We start from the raw sequence: 20,139 nt of genomic DNA, 5'->3' as shown, positions 1-20,139 counted from the left end.
GGGACTTAACATCCGTGGTCATCAGTCCCCTAGAACTTAGAACTACTTAAACCTAACTAACCTAAGGACATCACACACATCCATGCCCGAGGCAGGATTCGAACCTGCGACCGTAGCAGTCGCGCGGTTCCGGACTGCGCGCCTAGAACCGCTAGACCACCGCGGCCGGCCAACGTGATGTATATATAGGGTGTAAACGATTATTATTTACAACGTAACATAGCTATGTAGTGGAAGTCGAAACGAAGAATTTTATACAAGACACTTGTGGTCTATTAAGTTGGGAACCAGCCACCAACAGGTTTACAAGACTACATGAGCTACAGCCCATGCGCGTCGCGTGAGATTTTCATGTTGTCTTCTCCAGCTCTCTACACATCGTCATCGATTGCTTCGCAATTGTTGCTTGCATTAGCTTGTTATTTCTTCACTGCCTAATTATTACATGTTTGTCTGTTTGTTGTATCTGCTCGTAACGGGCAACACATCGTCCGCAATTGGCGAGCAGTCTGTACTCGGGGCCGGTTTTCCGTGCGCCACCCTATATTATTTCCCTGCGATCAGCCACACAACGCTACAGATTCACGGAAATTACTTCTAAAAGTGTGTAAGAATTCTGTAGTGAATAAAAACTCTACACTCCAGGGGGGAGGCAAGTGCCCCCTCTTGGTGCCCTCCATCCTTCAGTCACCTATGCTACTAGTTTTCAATTTTTCATAAGAACCATATACGAAGGACAAATGAACGGTGAACGAGTAAAAATGAGCGGTACCCAAAAAAGAACGATCAGCAGTGAACTAGTTCCCAAGGATGAACGAGTTTGTTCATCTCTAGAAGAGACCACAGCGCCACAGTTCTCACAAGGGAACCTCCCCATCGCACCCCCCTCAGATTTAGTTATAAGTTGGCACAGTGGATAGGCCTTGGAAAACTGAACATAGATCAATCGAGAAAACAGGAAGAAGTTGTGTGGAACTATGAAAAAAAATAAGCAAAATATACAAACTGAGTAGTTTATGCGCAAGATAGGCAACATCAAGGACAACATGAGCTCAGGAGCGCCGTGGTTAGCGTGAGCAGCTGCGGAACGAGAGGTCCTTGGTTCAAGTCTCACCTCGAGTGAAAAGTTTTATTTTCAGACAATTATCAAAGTTCAGGCACTCACACATTTTCATCTTCCGTCTCCAAAATTCCAGGACATGTTCAGATTTGCTTAGACATATGCAGGATTTGATGGTCTACACACAGAAAAATTTGAAAACGTTAAAAATATATGTTTTTACAGAGCACAGGGAAAACTGTGCGACTGTGAAGCTGTTGCATTCATTTGTTGCAGTTTATGTGACAAACTCTTATGTTTTCATCAGTTTTTTGGGAGTGATTATCACATCCACAAGAAAACGTAAATCGGGCAAGGTAGAAGAATCTTTTTACCCATTCGCCAAGTGTACAAGTTAGGTGGGTCGACAACATATTCCTGTCATGTGACGCACATGCCGTCACCAGTGTCGTATAGAATATATCAGACGTGTTTTCCTGTGGATGAATCGGTTGACCTATGACCTTGCGATCAAATGTTTTCGGTTCCCATTGGAGACGCACGTCCTTTCGTCTACTAATCGCGCGGTTTTGCGGTGCGGTCGCAAAACACAGACACCAAACTTATTACAGTGAACAGAGACGTCAATGAACGAACGGACAGATCATAACTTTGCGAAAACAAAGAAAGTAAACGTTTCACCCGAGGGAAGACTTGAACCAAGGACCTCTCGTTCCGCAGCTGCTCACGCTAACCACGGGACCACGGCGCTCCTGAGCTGACACTATCCTTGATGTTGCCTATCTTGCGCATGGAGGACTCAGTTTGTATATTTTGCTTATGTTTTTCATAGTTCCACACAACTACTTCCTGTTCTGTCGATTGATCTGTGTTCAGTTTTTCAAGGCCTATCCACTGTGCCAACTTATAACTAAATCTGAGGGGGGTGTGAAGGGGAGGTTCCCTTGTCAGATTCGTCACACTGGCGGAACTACAGTGGGAACGAAGGCAGGCGGCATTACAGTACTGACGTAACAGCGGCGCCTTGATTTGTGAAGTACGCAACCCGCAACACGAGACTCGCACACTCTCTCTGTTGGTGCAGGTAGGAGACAATTGTCCTCAGTTCAGAGACAAAGCTGCTGGCCATGACGAGGTAAAGAGTTGATACGCGCCTCGACCGAGGCAGCGACGGTTCCGCCCCCTCAGTTGGCAGCACCGTTTGCGTGCGGTCCCGGTCCGCCTCGTGGTACATTTATCAGGGGCCGGTGAAATCTAGTTTCCTGCCGTGTACACAACGCGGGGCCCGACTTGGCCGGATCGATGTTTACAAAGCGCGTGGGAGAAGCCGGCGTTGTTTCCTTCCGCGGTTCCTGCTGCGCTGTTTACGGCCGGAGGAACCGGTATAGCCGAAAGCAGGGCAGACACAGACGCGGCCGAAACCATAGAGTACAAATACACTACTGGCCATTAAAATTGCTACACCATGTAGATGACGTGCTACAGACTCGAAATTTAACCGACAGGAAGAAGATGCTGTGATATGTAAATGATTAGCTTTTCAGAGCATTCTCACAAGGCTGGCGTCTGTGGCGACGCCTACAACGTACTGACATGTGGGAAGTTTCCAACCGATTTCTCATACACAAACAGCAGTTGACCGGCGTTGCCTGGTGAAACGTTGTCGTGATGCCTCGTGTAATGAGGAGAAATGCGTACCATCACGTTTCCGACTTTGATAGAGGTCGGATTGTAGCCTATAGCGATTGCGGTTTATGGTATCGCGACATCGCTGCTCGCGTTGGTCGAGATCCAATTCCTGTTAGCAGAATATGGAATCGGTGGGTTCAGGAGGGTAATACGGAACGCCGTGCTGGATCCCAACGGCCTCGTATCACTAGCAGTCGAGATGACAGGCATCTTATACGCATGGCTGTAACAGATGGTGCAGCCACGTCCCGATCCCTGAGTCAACAGATGGAGACGTTTGCAAGACAACAACCATCGGCACGAACAGTTCGACGACGTTTGCAGCAGCACGGACTATCAGCCAGGAGACCACGGCTGCGGTTACCCTTGACGCTGCATCACAGACAGCAGCGCGTGCGATGGTGTACTCACCGGCGAAACTGGGTGCACGAATGGCAAAACGTCATTTTTTTCGGATGAATCCAGGTTCTATTTACAGCATCATGATGGTCGCATCCGTGTTTGGCGACATCGCGGTGAACGCACATTGAAAGCGCGTATTCGTCATCGCCATACTGGCGTATAATCCGGCGTGATGGTATAGGGTGCCATTGGTTACACGTCTCGGTCACCTCTTGTTCGCATTGACGCCACTTTGAAAAGTGGACGTTACATTTCAGATGTGTTAGGACACGTGGCTCTATCCTTCATTCGATCCCTGCGAAACCCTACATTTCAGCAGGATAATGCACGACCGCCTGTTGCAGGTCCTGTACGGGCCTTTCTGGATACAGAAAATGTTGGACTGCTGCCCTGACCAGCACATTCTCCTGATCTGTCACCAATTGAAAACATCTGGTCAATGGTGGCCGAGCATCCGGCTCGTCACAATATGTCAGTCACTACTCTTGATGAACTGTGGTATCGTGTTGAAGCTGCATGGGCAGCTGTACCTGTACACACCATCCAAGCTCTGTTTGACTCAAGGCCCAGGCGTATCAAGGCTGTTATTACGGCCAGAGGTGGTTGTTCTGGGTACTGATTTCTCAGGATCTATGCTCCCAAACTGCATGAAAATGTACTAACATGTCACTTCTAATATAATATATTTGTCCAATGAATACCCGTTTATCATCTGCATTTCTTCTTGGTGTTGCAATTTTAATGGCCAGTAGTGTATCTATGGACTGAGCATTCGGATGCACAGAAAGAGAAATCTGCCCGCAACATCTCCTGCTGCTGAAGTCACGTGGTATTGAGACGGCGCATGTTAGTACGCCTAGCGCTTACCGTATTTTGTTATTACTTTGCTAGAACAGACAGATCACCTTGAGAAGTATCTTGAAACTGTACATGCGTTTTACAGACATCTTAACGATTTTGTACCTGGAACTGAAATAGTTTTAAAGCTGTGAAGAGCAAGGGTGTTGAGCTTTTTCGCCACAGTATCATAGCTCAGTTCCACTTTGCTTACGTTTTTTCGGGTGTGGGGAAAGAAGTGACAGCCAACAATACCTTTTTAGGTCTTCTATTGTCGAATCTTTGTTCCAATTAACTGCGTTACAGTCACACTTATTGGGCGCCGATGCATCACAAAAAAGGGGTTCAAAAATGGTTCAAATAGCTCTGAGCACTACGGGACTCAACTTCTGAGGTCATCAGTCCCCTAGAACTTAGAACTACTTAAACCTAACTAACCTAAGGACATTACACACATCCTTGCTCGAGGCAGGATTCGAACCTGTGACCGTGGCGGTCGCGCGGTTCCAGTCTGTAGCGACTAGAACCACTCGGCCACCCCGGCCGGCTACAGAGAAGGGGGGGTGGGGCGCACATTTGTAGCAATGAAATTGCTAAAATAAATAATTTACAACATCTGCTTGTCCATTATCTTCAGTTACATAATGTAGGAAACTGTCTCATGCAGAAGTAATTCGATACACACAAGGGTTTGAGGACCTCAATAAACTGGAGGAAATTAACCACACTGTCTTATATAAATTTTATCTGTAGGAAACATAGCACGAATACGTAAACACTGACTGGCAGCTTAAACGCACTTGCAGATTTATCTATCATTTCTCTCGTAAACACAAGGAAAAAAAAAAAGAAAAGAAATCGCTGAAATTTGTTCTACAATACAAGACATTATAATACCGCGTCTCGATGTTTTTAAAACATATAAGGCGCCTCACATCAATATGATATTCAGTATTACAGATTTGTTGTACGTACCTATGAAAAGTAACTGGCCCTCCTTTCACTTACTTCTCTTAACATCCGAAGTAACAACAATACTGCACCACGACTGTTATTACAACTAAAACGTGTAGAAACAACTGTAAAAACAGGTGAATACGTGTAATACTAAAGTTTCGCTGTTACCACAAATTGCAGACAAGCAGCAACGTGGTAATACCACCTGACTAGCCCGGTTTGATGCTGAGAACATGCGCAGTACGCTATGTTCACTCCATAGATATTTATACTCTATGTCCGCAACATCGTACTAGAGATGGGATAATCTGTCTCTTCTGAGACCTTAACTTTTCCCGGGGAATTGTATGTTAAAATAACTTAGGGGTTTGCTGTCGGGTGACGTCGTCGACCACCACACCCAGCCATTATCAAGGCAAAACTGCAAGGAGGAAGCAATGTGCAAGGGAATTTAATACCTCAGTTCATAGAGGAGAAACAAGGAAGATACCACACAGAACAAGTAACTGAAAATTCAACACACAACCAAAGATAAGCAACATCAGAAATATCGATAGTGACTGTTAATCAACAGGTGAGGTAGCCATAATTCTGTCGCTCTCTTTTTTTGATGAGAGACAGAGCCGGATTCCAAGCAGCATTTAGACAAACCTAGGTTTCAGCCCAAATAATTGAGCCTTCTTCAGAAGACATATCTGAATCTATAATTTGTGTAAGAGGGCATGGTCTAGAAATAAAATGTGACTACGCCTATTGAGGCTGTTCAATTTTTACTTCTGGACCATGCACTCGTAGACAAATTATAGAGTCAGGTATGTCTCCTGAAGAAGGCTCAAGTATTTGGGCTGTAACCTAGGTAAGGCTGGTTTCATTACCGCAATCGAGGCTGATAGTTTCTTATGTATTAAAAACGCTATGAACTACTGCGCCAACCTAACTGTTTTCGGTTATTACTATGTTTAACTGCGATTTGTTACAGTTTAAAATGGCAGTTTACGAATTTGGCAACTTGTATCTCCCCGAGGCACTCTACCAAAGTTAAAATGCGATTTCTGTGACTTCAGCGATTTGTAACCATGGATGTTATTCTGTGATTAGTCCGAAGTAGCAACTAAAGGCCACTGGCAAGCATATCCACTAACTGGTATTCCTGACCAGGTGAAATGTTTGTTCACGATAAATATAGGGTGTTACAAAAGGGTATGGCCAAACTTTCAGGAAACATTCCTCACACACAAAGAAAGAAAATATGTTATGTGGACACGTGTCCAGAAACGCTTATTTTCCATGTTAGAGCTCATTTTATTTCTTCTCTTCAAATCACATTAATCATGGAATGGAAACACACAGCAACAGAACGTACCAGCGTGACTTCAAACACTTTGTTACAGGAAATGTTCAAAACGCCCTCCGTTAGCGACGATACATGCATCCACCCTCCGTCGCATGGAATCCCTGATGCGCTGATGCAGCCCTGGAGAATGGCGTATTGTATCACACCCGTCCACAATACGAGCACGAAGAGTCTCTACATTTGGTACCGGGGTTGCGTAGAAGAGAGCTTTCAAATGCCTCCATAAATGAAAGTCAAGAGGGTTGACGTCAGGAGAGCGTGGAGGCCATGGAATTGGTCCGCCTCTACCAATCCATCCGTCACCGAATCTGTTGTTGAGAAGCGTACGAACACTTCGACTGAAATGTGCAGGAGCTCCATCGTGCGTGAACCACATGTTGTGTCGTACTTGTAAAGACACATGTTCTAGCAGCACAGGTAGAGTATCCCGTATGAAATCATGATAACGTGCTCCATTGAGTGTAGGTGGAAGGACATGGGGCCCAATCGAGACACCACCAACAATGCCTGCCCAAACGTTCACAGAAAATCTGTGTTGATGACGTGATTGCACAATTGCGTGCGGATTCTCGCCAGCCCACACGTGTTGATTATGAAAAAATTTGATCACATCGGACTGAAGCCTCATCCGTAAAGAGAACATTTGCACTGAAATGAGGATTGACACATTGTTGGATGAACCATTCGCAGAAGTGTACCCGTGGAGGCCAATCAGCTGCTGATAGTGCCTGCACACGCTGTACATGGTACGGAAACAACTGGTTCTCCCGTAGCACTCTCCATACAGTGACGTGGTCAACGTTACCTTGTACAGCAGCAACTTCTCTGACGCTGACATTAGGGTTATCGTCAACTGCACGAAGAATTGCCTCGTCCATTGCAGGTGTCCTCGTCGTTCTAGGCCTTCCCCAGTCGCGAGTCATAGGCTGGAATGTTCCGTGCTCCCTAAGACGCCGATCAATTGCTTCGAACGTCTTCCTGTCGGGACACCTTCGTTCTGGAATTCTGTCTCGATACAAACGTACCGCGCCACGGCTATTGCCCCGTGCTAATCCATACATCAAATGGGCATCTGCCAACTCCGCATTTGTAAACATTGCACTGACTGCAATACCACGTTCGTGATGAACACTAACCTGTTGATGCTACGTACTGATGTGCTTGATGCTAGTACTATAGAGCAATGATTCGCATGTCAACACAAGCACCGGAGTCAACATTACCTTCCTTCAATTGAGCCAACTAGCGTTGAATCGATGAAGTACAGTACATACTGACGAAACTAAAATGAGCTCCAATATGGAAATTAAGCGTTTCCGGACACATGTCCACGTAACATCACACACACACACACACACACACACACACACACACACACACACACACACACAGACACGAGATGGAGTTTCCATAAAATTCATTAACATTGAACACGTTATAATGGCTCTGAGCACTATGGGACTCAATATCTGAGGTCATCAGTCCCCTAGAATTTGAACGACTTAAACCTGACTAAACTAAAGACATCACACACAGCCGTGCCCGAGGCAGGATTAAAACCTGCGACCGTGTCGGACGCGCGTTTCAAGATTGACGCGCCTAGAACCGCTCGGCCACACACGCCGGCTCATTCAAAAGGCCCTACAAGTGAGAATATTAGACTGTACCTTGACTGCATACAAGAAACTCGACAGCGTTTCGGAGAAACGTTGGGGATGCGGACGTGTTGTTAGCTATGATTTCCTCGGTATTAGTTCCCGTGGCGGCCACTCCCTGATGTACACTTGCTGTGTCAGCCAAAACATTATGACCACTGCGAAATTTGATGCCGCATAGTGGTGTTGCGGGCACGTGACGTGGTAACAAAAGTACACTGCTGGCCATTAAACTTGCTACACCAAGAAGAAATGCAGATGATAAACGGGTATTCATTGGACAAATATATTATACTAGAACTGACATGTGATTACATTTTCACGCAGTTTGGGTGCATAGATCCTGAGAAATCAGTACCCACAACAACCACCTCTGACCGTAATAACGGCCTTGATACGCCTGGGCATTGAGTCAAACACAGCTTGGATGGCGTGTACAGGTACAGCTGCCCATGTAGCTTCAACACGATACCACAGTTCATCAAGAGTAGTGACTGGCGTATTGTGATAGCCAGTTGCTCGACCACCATTGACCAGACTTTTTCAGTGGGTTAGAGGTCTGGAGAATGTGCTGGCCAGGGCAGCAGTCGAACATTTTATGTATGCAGAAAGGGCCGTACAGGACCTGCAACAGGCGGTCGTGCATTATCCTGCTGAAATGTAGGGTTTCGCAGGGATCTAATGAAGGGTAGAGCCACGGATCGTAGCACATCTGAAATGTAACGTCCAGTGTTCAAAGTGCCGTCAATGCGAACAAGATGTGACCGAGACGTGTAACCAATGGCACCCCATACCATCACGCCGGGTGATACGCCAGTATGGCGATGACGAATACGCGCTTCCAATGTGCGTTCACCGCCATGTCGCCAAACACGGATGCGATCGTCATGATGCTGTAAACAGAACCTGGATTCATGACGTTTTGCCATTCGTGCACGCAGGTTCATCGTCGAGTACACCATCGCAGCCGCTCCTGTCTGTGATGCAGCGTCAAGGGTAACCGCAGCCGTGGTCTCGGAACTGATAGTCCATGTTGTTGCAAACGTCGTCGAACTGTTAGTGCAGATGGTGGTTGTCTTGCAAACGTGCCCATTTGCTGACTCAGGGATCGAGACGTGGCTGCATTATCTGTTACAGCCATGCGGATAAGATGCCTGTCATCTCGACTGCTAGTGATACGAGGCCGTTGGAATCCATCACGGCGTTCGCGATAGGCTACAATCCGACCATTATCAAAGTCGGAAACGTGATGGTACGCATTTCTGCTCCTTACACGAGGCATCACAACAACGTTTCACCAGGCAACGCCGGTCAACTGCTGTTTGTGTATGAGAAATCGGTTGGAAACTTTCCTCATGTCAAGACGTTGTAGGTGTCTCCACCGGCGCCAACCTTGTGTGAATGCTCTGAAAAGCTAATCATTTGCATATCGCAGCATCTTCTTCCTGTCGGTTAAATTTCGCATCTTCGTGGTGTAGCAATTTTAATGGCCAGTAGTGTCTAATAATGTTTTGCTATGTCTTATAAGTATGCCATTTCTGCATGTTTTAGAGCCACAGAACCCACTGGCGATGGCGAGATTTGTCGCTGAAACTAGTTTGAGACAATAAATAAATAATGAAAGTGTTCTGCATCAAGGTGGACCCACAATCCCATCTTGATGTCTGTGTAATAGAACCCTCTCTACTGCAAGTGTGCCGGCCGCGGTGGACGAGCGGTTCTAGGCGCATCAGTCCGGAACCGCGCGACTGCTATGGTCGCAGGTTCGAATCCTGCCTCGGGCATGGATGTGTGTGATGTCCTTAGGTTAGTTAGGTTTATGTAGTTCTAGGTTCTAGGGTACTGATGATCTCTGATGTTAAGTCTATAAAGGCACATTTGCATGCCGTGCTGGAGTTTCGTCGGAAACGCGAAATCTTAATTAAATAATTAATCTGTGAGAAATAAATAAAGCCTATGGCACAGAACTGCAGCGCTGTGTCGCTGATAAAACAAAAACACAATTACGATACTCTTATGTTTCATTAAGAAGGGGAGGTCTGGTACAACTGGTGCGGGAAGCACGTATATTTCATTGACTGGCACACCGCCATATTTGATGTTATATAAGAACACTGCGAGTTGCAATCTTACTAGGCACTCGATTCTGTAAAGAATTTATATTTATGAAAGGAAGTAGAATTATTTAACTGTAGGCTTATTCGTTGAATATATCTGATTTAACTAACTGTGTAAACTTTTTATGTTTAGTAGACAGTCACCTCTGTACGACGTATTGACATGGCTGGCAAATTATTCTAATATTGAGATTTAGATTTGAGTCCGCACCTACCGCAGCAGTCTTTGGAAACGATTTAAATACGAAGTCCGATTATTTGAGTCTTATTTCACGGTCAACTACGAATAACATTACATTTACGAAAAAGCCATTGTCAAGCGTCTGATACCGAATAATTAAACGTCCACGTTCCAGATAAGCAAATATTAATTACATCCAATCACTATCATACATAATTAATAATTAATGTTTCATTTTATTTTATTTATTTTATAAGTCCCATAGTGCTCAAAGCCATTTGAACCATTTTTATTGCAAGTGGTGACTCCCGCAGTACTTATGGCCGGTTTTTTTCCGTATAACCAAGAGTTACACAACAGCAGCTCACATTTCTTAATCTCTGTAGCCATTACCCGGATCCGGTGACGAATGTGCCGCGCAAGTGATAAGAGCGTGACAAACTGCGTGACACTTTGCAGCGTTTAAAGTGTTTTGTGCCGCTGTAAAAAGAGGGAGAGGCGCCTGGAACTCGCCGTGTAGATAGCGCGATAGAAGGGTACGGAGGGTTGGGGAACTGTGTTTGCGCCGTAGTAGCTGTGTTATAGGAGTGGCCGGGGGGGGGGGGGGGGCGAGAAGGGTAGTGCGTGGGAGAGGGGGAGAGGGGATGAGGGGTTGAAGAGAGAAACATGGCCGCGCTATACTGAGGAAGGCACTGCCCCTGGAAACTTGTCGGCCGATTAGCGGAACTGCTCCAGGGAAGCACGCCCAGGGGGGTGAGTGTGTGTGTCTCTTGAGTCGCAGTCTGAGTTTGTCACTGAGGGAGGCGGGCCGAGGATGGATGCAGTTCGCAGGGAATTAATCGGATGGCCGTGCCTCTTGTTGGTCGCGAACTTGAGCGGAAAATGGTGGTGTGGGGGGGGGGGGGGGGGAGCTGGAAAGGCAAGAGGCGAGACACACAACAGCCCTTGTTACCTCGTCCGCTGCTCCCCAGCCCAGTAGCATAGGGGCGGGCAAGAAATCGTCTATCTGTTACATATCACTGGTGGCAGGAAGTCACAGTTTCCACAATAACAAGCGATCTACATCTACGTCGTTACTCTGCAATTCACACGTAAGTGCCTGGCAGAGGGTCCATCGAACCATCTCCATACCACTTCTCTATCATTCCACTGTCGAATGGCGCGTTCGACCTCTGATTTCTCCTATTTTTGTTGTGTTGGCAGAAGAGCCAACACCGTGTTACCAGTGGAGGCCGAAATGCACTCGTTTTAGCTCATGCAGGCTGACGTGAGCGGGGAATATACTGACGAGAGGTCTGGAACATGACAAGGAATTAGAATTCAGAAAGCGGACGTAATTAGTTTCATACTTAACTTTAATCCATTAATGATGGACGTCTCTCTTGACGGTACATGATTCACAATATTATCTGGTCAGATTATAGTAACTGAATATGGCGCCTTGATAGGTCGTAGCAAATGACGTTGCTGAAGGCTATACTAAACTGTCGTCTCTGCAAATGAGAGCGTCTGTAGTCAGTGAACCATCGCTAGCAAAGTCGGCTGTACAACTGGGGGTCTCTCTAGACTAGACCTGCCGTGTGGCGACGCTCGGTCTGCAATCACTGATAGTGGCGACACGTGGGTCCGACGTATACTAAAGGCTACCACCTAGCAAGTGTGGTGTCTGGCGGTGACACCACAATTTTATTATGATGATCATTTCTCCCTACGTAGGTGGGTGTCAACAGAATATTTTCGCATTCGGAAGAGAATGTTGGTGATCGAAATTTCGTAAATAGATCTCGCCGCAAAGAAACCGCCTTAGTCTCAGTGACTGCCGTCCCAACTCGCGTAACATATCAGTGACACTCTCACCCCTATTGCGCGATGACACGAAACGAGCTGCCCTTCTTTGCACTTTTTCTATGTCCTCCGTCAATCCTACCTGGTAAGGATCCCACAAAAAAAATGGCTCTGAGCACTATGGGACTCAACATCCTAGGTCATCAGTCCCCTAGAATTTAGAACTACTTAAACCTAACTAACCTAAGGACATCACACACATCCATGCCCGAGGCAGGATTCGAACCTGCGACCGTAGCAGCCCCGCGACTCCGGACTGCAGCACTAGAACCGCACGGCCACCGCGGCCGGCAAGGATCCTACACCGCGCAGTATGACCGTAGCAGTTAAGCGCCCTAAAACCATAACCGCGCAGTAATATTCCAGCAGAGGACGGACAAGTGTAAAGTAGGTTGTCTCTTTAGTGGGTTTGTCGCATATTCTAAGTGTTCTGTCAACAAAGCGCAGTCTTTGTTTAGCCTTCCCCACAATATTATCTGTGTGGTCTCTCCAATTTAGGCAACAGCCTTGCCGCAGTGGACACACCGGTTCCCGTGAGATCAACGAAGTTAAGCGCTGTCGGGCGTGGTCGGCACTTGGATGGGTGACCATCCAGTGGCCATGTGCTGTCGCCATTTTTCGGGGTGCACTCAGCCTCGTGATGCCAATTGAGAAGCTACTCGACCGAATAGTAGCGGCTCCGGTCATAGAAAACCATCATAACGACCGGGATAGCGGTGTGCTGACCACACGCCCCTCCTATCCGCATCCTCAACTGAGGGTGAAACGGCGGTCGGATGGTCCCGATGGGCCACTTGTGGCCTGAAGACGGAGAGCTTTTTTTTTTCTTTCCAATTTAAGTTGCTCGTAATGCTAATTCCTAGGTATTTAGTCGAATTGACAGCCCTTAGATTTGTGTGACTTATCGCGTAATCGAAATTTAGGGGATTTCTTTTAGTGCCCATGTGGATGACCTCGCACTTTTCTTTGTTTAGTGCCTACATTTCCATTGCTATCGTGCAGTGACGGTATTGACTGTTATTTTGCCACTGGTGTACTTTACATATAATCTCTTTGGGTTTTCTACCGTATTTTGAGACAATGTTTCACAGTGGAAACTATTAAAAGCAACTCCCATTGACATCTGCACTAAATTTCGAGCTTCCGTGAAACTTAGCCAGTCTTGGGGATTTTGCGTTCTTCTGAATTTGGCATGCTTCTTCCGCAACAGTGTTCTGACGTGTTTTGTGTACGACGGTGGATCAGTTTAAAAATGGTTCAAATGGCTCTGAGCACTATGGGACTTAACATCTCAGGTCATCAGTCCCCTAGAACTTAGAACTAATTAAACCTAACTAACCTAAGGACATCACGAACATTTATGCCCGAGGCAGGATTCGAACCTGCGACCGTAGCGGTCGCGCGGTGGATCAGTCCCGTCTCTTATTAACTTATGCAGTATGAATCTATCTATTGCTGTCGATACCGTATCTTTGAATTTGAGCCATTTCTGGTCTACCCATACATAATTAGCTTCGAAGGAATGCATACTCTCTCTTAGGGAGGCATCAAGCGAATTTTTAAGTGCAATAGATATATTTTGCGATTATTTTTAGTGGTTTTAGTTGACATGGTTTTAAGCCTCGCTACAATGACCTTGTGTTCACTAATCCCTGTATCCGTCATGACGCTCTCTATTAGATCAGGATTTTTTTTTTTTTTTGGCTAAGACGTCAAGTGTGTTTTCGGAACCATTTACAATTCGTGTGGGCTCGTGAACTAATTGTTCAAAGTAATTCTCAGAGAAAGCATTTACTACAATTTCGGAAGATGTTTTCTGTTTTCCATCTGCTTTGAACATGTATTTTCGCCAACAAATCGAAGGTAGATTGAAGCCTTCGCCAATTAAAACTGTATGAGTGGGGTAGCTATTTGTAATGAGATTCATGTTTTCTTTGAACCGTTCAGATATCATATCATCTGAGTCGGGGGGTCGGTAGAAGGAGCCAATTATTATTTTTGTACAGCTGTTGAGTATAACCTCTACCCATAGTAATTCGCAGGAATTGTCTATTTCAGCTTCACTAGAAGATAAACTACTACCAACAGACGCAAACACACCACCACCTACCTTTTTTAATCTATCCTTTCTGAATACGATTTGCGCCTCTGTAAAAATTTCGGCAGAATTTATCTCCTGCTTTAGCCAGCTTTCTTTTTCTATACGGATTTCAACTTAGTGCTTTCTATCAGCGCTTGAAGCTCTGGTACTTTTCCAACAAAGCTACGATAATCTACTACTACAATACCGACTGTTGCTTGCTCGATTCTCCTCGTTTCTTTGCCCTGTACGCTTTGAGACTGGAGCCCCTTTTTGAACTTTCTCGAGACTGTCTGACCTAAAAAAGCGCCCAGTCCACGCCACGCCTACCCATGTAGCCGCCTCCTGTGTGCAAGGGGCACCTGACCTATTTAGCGGAACACGAAACCCCACCACCCTATGGCGCAAGTCGAGGGCATAAGGCTGTGATTTCGCTTGCAACCAGCGTGCCTACCATCCGTTTTACGGCATTCATACTGCCATCCTATTCACATCTTATTTCGTCAGCAGCTCCTGGTCTTGTGATGGCGTTGTGACTCTCGATCATGTGGCCCAGGTTCGATTCCCGGCCTCGCAATGTGACAAAGTGGTATCAAATAAAGAGACCTGCGCCAGGTCGACGAACATACATGTTATTTCGACTGTTCTCATGGACAGTATAAGTGACAAGTAACAACAAAAGTATCATTGTAACATTCAACGTCCTGTCCCGCCTACTGGCCGAAGTTTGTACTTCTTCCAAAGAACCTTGTCTCAGACAATGGCAGTGTACTCTGAAGCGCCAAAGAAACTGGTATAGACATGCGTATTCAAATACAGAGATACAGGTATGTCAACAGGCAGAATACGGCGCTGCGTCCGGCAGCGCCTATACAAGACAACAAGTGTCTGGCGTAGTTGTTAGATCGGTTATGCTGCTACAATGCCAGGTTATCACGATTTAAATGAGTTTGAAATTGGTGTTATAGTCGGACCACGAGAGATGAGACATAGCATCTCCGAGGTAGCGATGAAGTGGGGATCTTCCTATACGACCATTTCACGAGTGTATCGTGAAAATAGAAAATTACCGCAGATTTAATATTTGGGAAAAGAAAAAAAAATCATCTGCAATAATCTACAACATTACTTAGCAGTTATCCAGTAACTCAAAATTAATACAGTAAATTATATCAAAATGCTCCTATGCAAGGGAATGGATAGCATTGAATTACAGATTGAAAAATTGGGCTTAATTGCTAAATTAGCATTCTTGTGCGGAAGTCAAAAGTGGACAATAAACATTTCAGACAAGAAGATGATAGAAGCTTTTGAAATGTGGAGCTACAGAACAACGGTGAAGATAGGATGGGTAGATCGGGTGAGCAATGAGGAGATGCTAGATGAAACTGTGCAGAAAGGAAATTTACGACCCAACCTGACTGAAAGGAGGGATTGGTCGATAAACACATACTGGTGCACCAAAGAATCGTCAATTTGGTTAATGAAGTAAGTATGGGGGCGTTAAAATCGTAGAGGAAGACTCGAGGGTAGTGAGTAGCTTCAGATGTATGTAGGTTACCATAATTATACAGAGACAAATCGAACTAGTTTTCTGACTAAAAACTTCAACAAAAACTGCGAACATTATGTAGAATAGTTAACAGAAATTTTTTAGTGCTACTGAGAACCACAGAAGCCTAGATATTATGAAGCAACGGTGAAGCCTGCGTTAGGAAAAAAGTAAGAGACTCAATAAAGAAACAAGATTTTCTGGTCATTTGTGGAGAGCAGGGAAGAACAAGCTAACAATACAGATGAAATAATACTTACAGAAAACGAACTACCAGCAAACAGATCCCGGTGAGTTAAAAATACGGGAAAACACTACGTAGCAGAAGAACAAACAACGGCAAAGAAATTTTAGCAGATCAGATCCCTAGAAGTGGATTTTCGAGGTAGTGACGATAAGAAAACCGCAAAGAAGTTGTCGAAGAAAGAAAAAAAAAGAGACCCGATGAAATGATGAAATTATTTTGATGGATCGATAAACAAGAACTGAGCAACAAGTGAAACTGCCACGAAACACGAAGAGGTCTGTATCGTGCCCAGCGCAACTTGTTGCTTTTTTATCGTACAATGTATTTCATTTCGTACGTGGAAAAAGGTAATTTAAAAACTAATGGGATCCGGTCAGAGCAATTCCGAACGACCCCGTAAAATTAATTTTTAATCCGGTAAAACAGTTCCCGCTCGTCGTTTCGCCAAAACAGCCCAATTTCCGCTGACGCTCTCGCGACCTGCCACACGTTAATAAAACTGTTGTCCACCTGACAGAACGTTGCCGCACACAATCCAGGCTCCAATTCTATGAACAAGCAACGCCAGTCGATCATCAGAACGCTCAAGTACGCGGCGAGGTGCAGGAAATGAAAGATTTCATCTGGCTGTCAAGATAATGGAAGTACCTGACGAACAACACTCAGGCACTGCATCAGATCTACAGTAGTCTTCTGTACAATTCCAGTTCCACATATACTATGTCTTTGGAAATTATAGCCGGTCGCGGTGACCGTGCGGTTCTAGGCGCTTCAGTCCGGAACTGCGGGACTGCTACGGTCGCAGGTTCGAATCCTGCCTCAGACAGGGTTTTGGAAGTATCGGAGATTTTTTTTATGTTACATAAACATTTATCGGATGGTGTATATTTAACTAGCAACCAGCCCAGATTCGCACGGGTATCAATAGATGTATGGGCGGTCAACTTGTTTGGCTCGGCGTTTGCAAATTTTATGCAGAAATCTCCCTCGTCAGTCATTCCATGTATTATTGAAGACCGTATCAAAACCGCTACAGTACATCTACATCTACATCCATACTCCGCAAGCCACTTGACGGTGTGTGGCGGAGGGAACCTTGAGTATCTCTATCGGTTCCCCCTTCTATTCCAGTCTCGTATTGTTCTTGGATAGAAAGATTGTCGGCATGTCTCTGTGTGGGCTCTAATCTCTCTGATTTTATCCTCATGGTCTCTTCGCGAGATATACGTAGGAGGGAGCAATATACTGCATGACTCCTCGGTGAAGGCATGTTCCCGAAACTTCAACAAAAGCCCGTACCGAGCTACTGAGCGTCTCTCCTGCAGAGTCTTCCACTGGAGTTTATCCATCCTCCGTAACGCTTTCGCGATTACTAAACGATCCTGTAACGAAGCGCGCTGCTCTCCGTTGGATCTTCTCTATCTCTTCTATCAACCCTATCTGGTACGGATCCCACACTAGTGAGCAGTATTCAAGCAGTGGGCGAACAAGTGTACTGTAACCTACTTCCTTTGTTTTCGGACTGCATTTCCTTAGGATTCTTCCAGTGAATCTCAGTCTGGCACCTGCTTTGCCGTCGATCAACTTTATATGATGATTCCATTTTAAATCACTCCTAATGCGTACTCCCAGATAATTTATGGAATTAACTACTTCCAGTTGCTGACCTGCGCTATTGTAGCTCAATGATATGGGATCCTTCTTTCTATGTATTCGCAGCACATTACACTTGTCTATATTGAGATTCAATTGCCAATCCGTGCACCATGCGTCAATTCGCTGCAGATCCTCCTGCATTTCAGTACAATTTTCCCATCGTCCGCAAAAAGCCTCAATGAACTTCCGATGTCATCCACAAGGTCATTTATGTATATTGTAAATAGCAACGGTCCTACGACACTCCCCTGCGGCACACCTGAAATCACTCTTACTTCGGAAGACTTCTCTCCATTGAGAATGACATGCTGCGTTCTGTAATCTAGGAACTCTTCAATCCAATCACACAATTGGTCTGATAGTGCATATGCTCTTACTTTGTTCATTAAACGACTGTGGGGAACTGTGTCAAACGCCTTGCGGAAGCTAAGAAACACGGCATCTACCTGGGAACCCGTGTCCATGGCCCTCTGAGTCCCGTGGACGAATAGCGCGAGCTGGGTTTCACACGATCGTCTTTTTCGAAACCCATGCTGATTCCTACAGAGTAGATTTCTAGCCTCCAGAAAAGTCATTGTACTCGAACATAATACGTGTTCCAATATTCTACAACTAATCGACGTTAGAGATATAGGTCTATAGTTCTGCACATCTGTTCGGCGTCATTCTTGAAAACAGGGATGACCTGTGCCCGTTTCCAATCCTTTGGAATACTACGCTCTTCTAGAGACCTACGGTACACCGCTGCAAGAAGGGGGGGGGGGGGGGGGGGGCCAAGTTCCTTCGCGTACTCTGTGTAAAATCGAACTGGTATCCCATCAGATCCAGCGGCCTTTCCTCTTTTGAGCGATTTTAATTGTTTCTCTATCCCTCTGTCATCTATTTCAATATCTACCATTTTGTCATCTGTGCGACAATCACGCTCGACCGGAGATCCGCACCAAAAGACTGGGAAGTTGAGCAGTTAACACCAATACTCGACAAAGGAAATGGGAGTAATCTGCTGAAGTATACGCCCATACCACTAACAGATTTGTAGTAGGATTCTGAAACATACACTGTGTACCAAAGTTATGAATTATCACGAAGAAAACAATTTTTGACGAACGGTCAATACGGATTCAGAAAATATCCTTCTTGTGAAACACAACTAGCTCTTTATTCGCACAAAGTAAATAGTGCTATCGACATAGGACCTGTAATTGATTGCACATTGCAGATTTCCAGTAGGATTTTTGACCCGTTCCTCACAAGGGACTGCTAATCAAAATGCGTGCCAGTGGAGTATCGCTTAATTTTTTCTACTGGATCCGTGATTTTCCTCTCACTAAAAGACGGAAAAACATTCGAGTAAAACAGAAATAACATCCGTCGTTCCCCAACGAAGTGCTGTAGGCCCTCTGCTGTTACTAATCTCTATAAAAGATTCAAGAGATAATGTGAGCAGCACTTTTAGACTGTTTGCTGACGCTGCCGTAATTTACCGTCTAGTAAAGTCACTAATAGGTCCAAACCAACTGCAAAATAACTTAGACATGATGAACGGTGCAAAAAGTGGCAACTTCATCTCAAGGAGGAAAAGTGTGAGATTATCCACATTAGTACAAAACGAAATCCGTTAAATATACACGATAAATGAGTTGACTTTAAAGTCTGCCAATTCGACTAAATACCTAGGAATTGCAATTAGGAACAAGTTAAGTTGGAACGACAACTTAGATAATGTTATGGGGAAGGTAAACCAAAGACGACGTGTTTTTGGTAGAACTCTTACAAGATGCAACAGGTCCACTAAGCCGGCCGCAGTGGCCGAGCGATTCTAGGCGCTCCAGTCTGGAACAGCGCGACCGCTACGGTCGCAGTTTCGAATCCTACCTCGGGCATGGATGTGTGCGTTGTCCTTAGGTTAGTTAGGTTTAAGTAGTTCTGAGTTCTAGGGGACTGATGACCTCAGATGTTAAGTCCCATAGTGCTAAGAGCCATTTTTTGGCGTCTACTAAAGATACTGTCTACATCAACTTTATCTGTCCTCTGCTAGAGTACTGCTTTGTAGTATGGGATCCTTACGAGGTAGGATTCACGGGGGACATCGAAAAAGCTGAAAGTAGGGTAGCTCGTTTCGTATTATTGTGAAACAGGGAAAGCGTGTCACAATTGTGATATGCGAGTCGGGATGGCAGTCTTTAAAGTAAAGGCGTTCTTTGTTGTGGAGAGATCTTTTCACGAAACTTCGATCTCCAACTTTCTCCTCTGAATGTGAGAATATTTTACTGTCGTCTACTGTCGTCAACCTACTCAGGGAGAAATGATGATCGCAAAAAAAAAAAAATAAAATAAAAAATAAATAAATAAATAAATAAATAAATAAATTAGAGAAATCAGAGTTATTTCAGAAATTTCTCTGACATTTGGCCAGCACAAGTGGGTGGCGTTGTGAAAGTTTCAGTGTTGGTGGTGGTCTGAAGCCGAGCTCGCGGCCGCAGGCTATATGTACCTGGCGCGCCAAC

General features: G+C 45.2%; 1 protein-coding gene across 1 annotated transcript in view; it reads left to right on the top strand.

Annotated features, from left to right (window-relative positions):
• Positions 1-20,139, top strand: part of LOC124552361 (suppressor protein SRP40) — a 305,872-nt gene that overhangs the window by 34,655 nt on the left and 251,078 nt on the right. The window lies entirely within an intron of this gene.

Source organism: Schistocerca americana, chromosome 10, assembly GCF_021461395.2.
Source record: "Schistocerca americana isolate TAMUIC-IGC-003095 chromosome 10, iqSchAmer2.1, whole genome shotgun sequence".
Classification (NCBI taxonomy): domain Eukaryota; kingdom Metazoa; phylum Arthropoda; class Insecta; order Orthoptera; family Acrididae; genus Schistocerca; species Schistocerca americana.
This window is presented reverse-complemented; position numbering and strand designations above follow the sequence as displayed.